The 7,927-nt window shown below is 47.1% G+C and overlaps 1 long non-coding RNA gene across 2 annotated transcripts; it reads right to left on the reverse strand.

The window, feature by feature from the left end:
• Nucleotides 1-423: 423 nt before the first annotated feature.
• On the reverse strand, nt 424-6,346 carry LOC135185755 (uncharacterized). 2 transcript variants are annotated; one of them, XR_010306585.1, is made up of 3 exons: nt 6,298-6,346; nt 5,893-5,971; nt 424-4,294 (listed from the first exon to the last, which is right to left on the reverse strand). It is a non-coding gene; the product is annotated as an uncharacterized LOC135185755 (long non-coding RNA). The 2 variants fall into 2 exon arrangements; XR_010306584.1 differs by lacking the exon at nt 6,298-6,346 and having other exon boundaries at nt 5,893-6,085.
• Between the last annotated feature and the right edge of the window lie 1,581 nt (nt 6,347-7,927).

The raw sequence follows: 7,927 nt of genomic DNA on the forward strand, positions 1-7,927 counted from the left end.
GCACTGGGTTTGGGCTACAACCTCTTCATTGGAGCCCATGCTGTGTCTGCATCTGTTGTGCTGATCCCTGCGCTATGCTCTTCGGTGGAGGACGAAAGGAGCTCACTCTGCTTTGTTCAGCACCTTTGCTCCTTTGACAGGAGGATGGAAAGCCCTGCCCTGAGTCTCTGTGTGCACACAGGACTTGGGGACTGTATTTTCCATGCGCGGTGCACTGCGATGCTGCTGTAGCTGCTGCGAGGAGGAATCCAAGCTAATGATAGTAGTTATTCCAACAATGTTAATGATTTGTAGAAAGATGAATTAAGCAAAGACAGAGAGCTGCACAAGTCTATTATTACCCTGTGCCTAACTCTATTAAAAAGAGCTGAGCTGTTCATCCATTTATGAGCCCTTGACAGGGAGGCATATATCTCCATGAGAAAGGTCAGATTGCTCCAAAACGGTCATGGGCACATTTCTTCTCAAGGAGGAGCTTTCTGTGGCAGAAAGTCGGTGTTTGGTAGAGAATTTCAAATGTAAGGCTGCCTGAAAGACTTCTTTCCTTCCTGCTGCAGGAACGAGGATTTACCTTCACCTTTTGAGATGCTTGTTAAGGAGACAAGAAACCAAATTCATCCTTGACCGCTTGCTCATGCCTCACGTATGGCAAAGACTACAACACAGTGGCAGAGGAAAGCTCTGTATGTCTGGGGCTAAGGCACACACAGGGCATCCTTAAGGAAAGCTGCACGTTCTGGATCGACGTTATTGCTCTTTCCAGTCCAGTCTAACCCATGATTTCTGCCCTCTCTGTCTGTCTTGGAGTATTATAGGAAGCTGTCATTGCAGTTTTGAAGTGCCACTTGCTTAGAGCAGTCAGCATAAGACAGACATGAAGTTGGCTATTGATCTGTAGGAGAAAAACAGCATCAGCAGCAGAGGGGAGAGCATCTCCAGCAGCAGCATAAGGCTGAGAGGTGGAGGTAGCTGCCTGCTGGGCCCCCAAAGTGGGGTAGCTGTAGTTCTGGCTCCTCACTCATATAAGGTGAATGTGCATCAGAAAGAACTGGGCAAAGAGCAAGGCAGATTTGCAAGAGGCACTACTGAGCTGAGTCTGTTTTGGTGTAGCTATTTATAGCACTGGGAGCAGATTAGCCATGACCACCTCGGTATGCATGCACCAGGCTCTCTAAATCCTGCCCTGCAATTCTCCCTCAGGCATGAAATTCCAGCTCTCTGGGGACTGCATAGTCTGCCCTGTTTTCAGTTGACTATGACAGTGGCTCTTACCTATTAATGAGCTACACAGGACTCGGATGGAAATACACAATCAAAGAATCACAGAAATGTTTTGGTTGGAAGAGACTTTTAAGATCAGCAAGTCCCACTGTTAACAGTATTCAGTGGTGCCAGGTCACCACTAAACCATGTCCTTCAGCACCACATCTAAGTGTCTTTTAACCACATTTAGGGATGGTAACTCCACCACTTCCCTCTGCGTCCTGCTCAGTGATCAAAAAGTGACTTAAAAGTAAACCACCTAATATCTCCTTCTGTCTAATGACCTGATGTATGCTGCTGTTCAGTTCCTCAAAGTAGTTTACTGATGAGGCCAAAACCCAACCAAAGTTTGGCAGATTCACCTGTTGCAGACTGTGGAACTTGTGCAATGTGTGACAGTTTGCAGGCTATTCTCCTGCCTTTCCTTGCCAACTAAAAGGAGGTTCAGGAGCAGATGTGTGTATGCCTTGAAGTTTTGTCTTGTGTTGCTTTCAGCACTTTGTGTCACTTCTGTTATGCCAGGCCATGGTGTGCCATTGCTGATGCCATGACATTACTTGCTGACATCTAAGGACATAAGATGGAAGCAAGGTTTCAGTTGTCAGTGCTGCTTAATATTTGCATTGTGGTCGTGTCTAGACAGCTGATGGCAGCACAGCAAAAAACAAGGTAAGAAGTAGACCGTTGCCTGAAGAGCTTTAAGCTGATCATGAAAGACAAGGCATCAGAGGAAGGCAATATCATGCCTGTTTTTCCTGGTGGCAGCCTGGAGCAGAGAGAAAACAAGTCACTTAGCAGGATCACAGAAGCCCTCAGCAGGGGAGCAGGAGGGACCCAGCTCTGTCTGATCCCACTTCCATGCTTCATTAAATCCATCCATCCACATCTGGCAGTAAATAGAGAGGCTGTGCCAAAAAGGGACTTCAGCACCACACTTCACCCTCTAAGCTTTTAAGAGTAGTCTGCTGCCTAGGCAAGGCATACAAGGCTGAAACCTCCCTCTGCTATTTCCTCCTGTTGGTAATGATGTGCAACACAGGGCAAGTTGCTGCTGAAGATCAAGTGTTTCTTGTGACACTCAATCCAATTTGCCCACCTCCTGCTGCCAGCCAGAGCAATGGAGCTGCATCTGCTTCATGCAAGACAGGAAAGTTGCTTGTAAAGCTTCTTTCAAGGGACATTGCTTCCAAACCAAACCCAGCATGTAGGTTATGGAAGGTCATTCTCTGAAACCAATGATGGGTGAACAGGTTTGTGTAAAACAAAAGACAGCCCCAAACCTCTCCTATCACTCAGGCTGCATCTCACCCAAGCACCAACCACATCTTTACCAAAGGAGTTTTGACCTTTAGCTTCAGGCTTGGTGAATTTTTCTTCAGAAGTAAGCATTCAAAGTTGCCTGACTTCTCATGGGGGGGTCTCTGGGTGGGTGGGGAGGGCACCTCTCTCCATCACGTTAGCTCCAGACACTTTACCTAACAGGTTTGGCAAACTGCTGCTAGAATCCAGCAGTGTTGGGTGGAAAAGCCTAGTCCATGCCATCTAACTCCAGATCTGATCATGGCTTCTCATCCTCCATCAATTACTGCAATGCAGACAAATGTTGTTTTTTTTTTTTTCCAATTTAAACCAAATTGTCCTGGAAGACACCCAGATGAGAGCCTAAATAACTTGTGCCATCTGCCCACTACTTCAGCTATAGTTTCCCCAAACCAGTGCACTTCTGCCCAGTGGTATTCAAGGGCTCAAATCTACCTCCACTCATTTCCCAGCCTTACTGAAATCACTGTGACAGACCTCTGGATCAGTCACAAAGGTTATATTAATGCAGATGCAGCAAAGGTTATATTAATGCAGATAAAAAGGTTTAAGCAGGGTTACCTGACACTTTTGAGCCCCAGCCCTCTTTCCCCTTGACACATTACTTTTGGCTTTGTGAGCAGGAGTTCATAAAGCAGTTAAGTTAAACAAAGCAACAGGTTAAACAAAGCAGCAAGTTCTCAGCGTTTGAGTAAAGAGTTCACTGTGACAGGAGAAGTCCTTTTATACAGCTGGAAACTTCTGGGGAAAGCAAAGGTCCTTAATGAAGGAAAGGAAAACTCCCAGCAATACAGTGAATAGTTGGGCCACTGTTATCTATAATCTGCTCTGAAAGAAAAGAGCCAACAGATACCAAGCAAAATTGATTTCTGTAGCAATTAGACCTAACCCCCTCTGAAGAGTTTGTTACAGCCTCAGAAAAGAGGAGATAAATGCTCAGAAAGGCTGCAGAAGATGTAAGTGTTGTGCACCACAGCCCAGCAATTTTGTCAGCTTCTTCGAGTTTCCTCGTAGGCTGAGGAGATGATGCAGCTGAATGTGGCAGAGCTGGAGGGGCTAATTGAATGTTGTTTGATTAGCAACCTCCTGAGGGATCTGCTGTGAGACAGATGGAATTTCATCATTATGAGTGCCATAAACTATCACTGATTGCTGGTGGAGGAGAACTTCACCTGGCCCAGAACAGCACTAGCAGCAGCAAAGGAGGAAACTCTGAAAGGCTGAAGAGACAAAATACCCCAAAACACCCAAAGCAACTGAGCTGGCCAACCACAAAATGCAAAACCTTAATAATGAGGTTTTTTTTCTACTGAGAAAGAGCAGCTTGGTTTGTAGCAATATATACCTAGGAAGTAGCATAGAGCCATTATGCCTCAGGGTGGGATGTGCAGGCAAAACACCAAGCAATGACAGCTCTCAGCCTCCCAAATCCACTGTTTCACCCAGAGGTAAAGGGAGGGAGCAGAGGGCCTTTGGTTTTAATGAGGCAGAGGATGCAAGCAATATGTGCTTTCTAGAAAGGAGTGGAGGACTTTATGGCATCATTGTTGAATGAAACTGCCTGCCAGCTGCCCAGAAGCACATGCAACTCCCCTCAGTGAATGCATATCCTGAAAGACAAAAGAGGATTCAATCCACCGCTGAGTGCCACATTGATATGTGAGCTTGCTTTGGAGGACTCCTTCTGGTGACAGTCTTCTTGTTTGCAGCTCTAAAACACAAAAGCAGAGACACAATAAATATTAGTGCTAGATACTTAGGCCAGACCTAAAGCCTGCCAGGCAGAGATTGCAAGAATTAGAAGGGAAATCACAGAATCAGTCAGGGTTGGAAGGGACCACAAGGATCAGCCAGCTCCAACCCCCCTGCCATGCCCAGGGACACCCTACCCTAGAGCAGGCTGCACACAGCCTCATCCAGCCTGGCCTTAAACACCTCCAAGGATGGGGCCTCAACCATCTCTCTGGGCAAACCAAAGATCAAATTAGCCCTCAGAGATATACTACTTGTCTGTGAAAAGACATGCAGGCTTTTTAAAGGGGTTAGGATATTTAGGAGAGAAAGTAATGGGCATTTATGCAGCAGCTGGGCTCATGGTGGAATAGTTGTTTGTAGGGTTTGCTCCCCATGCCCTTGGAGGAATGATTGACGATGGGTGGTGAAGAGGGGCATCATTTACAGCTGTTCCTGTCGGCTTGGATTCCACTTCCAGTTTCTTTATTTGAGCCAGAGGAAATAAAACTAAGCACTTTCCTCTGCAGCAGTTGTGTACAAAGACACAGTGGATGGTGTCTCCGGAGGGGACAAACATCCCATGGACACGGGCAGGGCGAGAGGGCTTGAAAGCTTAAAGTGATCTCTGCAGACAGGGATAGGTGAGCACAGTGTGGATATGATTATCAGGAGAGCAATAGACAAGAAGCAGCCTTGAGGGTCACTGAAGGGCAGATTAAACTGAAAGGGAGCCTGTGCTTTACATCCAAGCCAGGGGACACCCCAAGTGCAAGGGGAGGCATTTCAGTCAGTGGGAACAGCAGGACCTTATAACCAAATATCTGCTGTCTTGTAAAACTAGAAACACTGTACCCGAGACAGCCAGAAGGCAGGGAAAGGGTTCACTTGAAGAAGCTGTGAGGTCATGGGAAGTGCTTTCCATTCTGACCCTTGCAAAGATCATCAGTGCCACATCCTGTGACATTTAGGTATGTAACATGACGGCTATTGGAGAGTGAACAGATGGCTTCATCTCCAGGTCAGTGACTAGGTCAAAAAAGACTAAATTAGCTGATGAAAGAATGGCAAGTTGTTGTTCAGGGAATAAAGCATCTCCATCACTGCCTAGATGGAAAGTACCTTGTTTTTCTGGCAGATCACAGTCTACTTAAAGGATTCTCCCATGGAAACAAAGGCCAGCTGACCAATGGAACCAGCCAGCTGCTCTGCTGGGCTTTGTCCTTTTCCATGTAGGAAGCAGTTTATAAGGTGGATACTAATGGAGGTGCTCCTCCACTGGTATTGCAGAGACCAAGACACAAAAGAGAGGACACCTCCCCTAGAAACGGGAAGGGATAGCTTGAGCACAATGCATGCTGTATGCACTGCACCCACGGTTGTGCACCCAGAGGCCAAGAATTACATCAAATGTACAGGATGTTTTTTGCCTATGATCTTTGCAGAGGTAACAAGAATTCAAAGAGCTCATTGGCAAAGTTTCTTCCACGGAGTCATCTCCCCCTGTCCTTCCTCTGGATCGTTGGCTTCCTCAGCACACAGAACTTGCCTCTTCTCAGACACGTGGGATATACAAACCTGAATGAGAAAGGAGGTCCATGGTGATCTCGGTGACCTCCACTGCTATCCCCTGCTATGCAGAAACAAGCCCTAGGAACTGTGGATGTTGAAAAGAAATGAGTGCAAAGCTATGAAGACTTCCTGAGCAGGAGTAGACTCCAACATATTCAAGTGTTTTCCATGCGCTGCAGCTTCAGATGGCATACAGGAGAGCTACTGGGAAGGGAGTGAGAAGGACATGAATGAGCAGAAAGAAGCAGCTAAACACAGAGGAGCTCAGCCTAAGCAAGGAGGTGCAGCCAGTACCATGGGTGATGTTGGAATGACCATCAAGCCTAGCCCTGCCTAGCCGGGGGGCCACACAGGCCCCCCGGCCTTTGGATCCCCTCCACCATTCACCCAGTGTGCACCACAGGGACTCACCGGTGACGACCAGGAGGAGGATCCCTCTGCCCAAATGGGCAAGCTTGAGGCTTCTGCCTTTCCTGGGGCCCATTTTAAAGGGGAGTGGGCAGGGAGGCCAAAGTGGCCACACCTGGGGTGGGAGGAGACTCCAACAGCACCCAGGTGCTGTGAGTTTGGGGAGCAAAAGGGGAAAATGCAGTGTGGGGTGGGGAAGGGGCAGGTGTAGTGGGAAAGGAGGGAGATGGAAATGAAAAGAGGAAAATGGGGAAAAGGGAGGAGATATAGGAAAGGATGAAGATGGGGGAAAGAAGAAGAGGAAAAGAAGGAGATGGAAAGAAAAGGAGGAAGATGGGGGAAATAGAGAGGAAAGGGAGGGAGAAGGGAGATAAAAAATAATAACAATGAAAACTGTACTGTTAAAAAGAAAAAAAAGGAGCTCCTGCTGTGGCAGGGGCTGGGACTAGATGGGCTTTCAAGGTCTATTCCAGCCCCTAACATTCTGTGTGACATGATTAATGAGTGCTTGGAAAAAGATCTGGATAAATTTCTTTTGAACTATGCCTCAAGTTACAATGGATGTGAGCCTGACGTAGCTGTTGATGAGCAGGAAGATAACACTCATTTGGCCTTAATCTATCCTGTCCCTGGAGAAGAAATAAAGCTAGCCTCTCAAATAAAAACCACTTGCTTTCATGCAAAGGATGAGCACGGCATAGAGACCATCCACATAAAAAATGCCAGTAGCTGGCAGCCTACATTACCTCTAGATACTGCCTGAAAGCAATTGGTCTCCCTGCTGAAGTGGTGGCTGAGGCTTAAGGCTGTATTAAGGCAGCCCCTCTCGTGTGAAGGAGGTGAGACCAGAAATGTGAGTTTGTGCTTGGGCCCAAGAGAGAGGCACCCTCTGAATTCTTTGGCTTGACAACAGGGACATCTCTATCAGAGGACAGGAGTGGTGTGGAGAGCAGGTATGAAACAGGAGACACAAAAGAGCCTCTGAGTTTTAGTGTGGAGTATATGAACTCCAGTTAATAATCTCAGCTGCTAGTGCAATGAAGGGGTTGAATAAAAACATCACAGAAGTGTTAATATCTTATCATGGGGATTATGGGATGCAACGCCCTCATTTTCTGGTTTTTTGTATCTCTGTGATAAATAAGGAAGCAGGTTCCCACCTGCAGTGCTCTGAGCAGTGTTTGGCTTTCTTCAACCAAGCAGACTCTTTGCTCAAGGAATTGTTGTGGGTTTTTTTTCCTTGCCTCAGTTCAAGCCCTGAGGGTTCTGATCCTTCTTGGGTAAACTCGTTCCTTGGATCTATGAAGTTATTTCCTTTCACTCCCTTTTCTTTGCTTCGAGGAGAACAAATGAGAAAGGCTGGCTCAGAGGCTGGGCTAGTCTGAAGACTTTCGTCTGCTCCCTGGAGGAGCATCAGTCAGTGCAGTAGCCCCGGGGGAATGTTTGTGACTGTGCGTGTGCCAGATACATGCCACAACCCAATCAGCCCTAGTTTTGAACCTGCAAAGCACTGCTGGAGGAAGATATCAAGACCCAGTCAGGGCAGCTGAGTTAATCTGCTGATGGGCATGCACAAAGAAGTGAAGTCCCCTCTTACTTTCGAACACTGAGAGAGGTCAGGAAGATCATGGAA

This window comes from Pogoniulus pusillus, chromosome 23 (genome assembly GCF_015220805.1).
Source record: "Pogoniulus pusillus isolate bPogPus1 chromosome 23, bPogPus1.pri, whole genome shotgun sequence".
Classification (NCBI taxonomy): Eukaryota; Metazoa; Chordata; class Aves; order Piciformes; family Lybiidae; genus Pogoniulus; species Pogoniulus pusillus.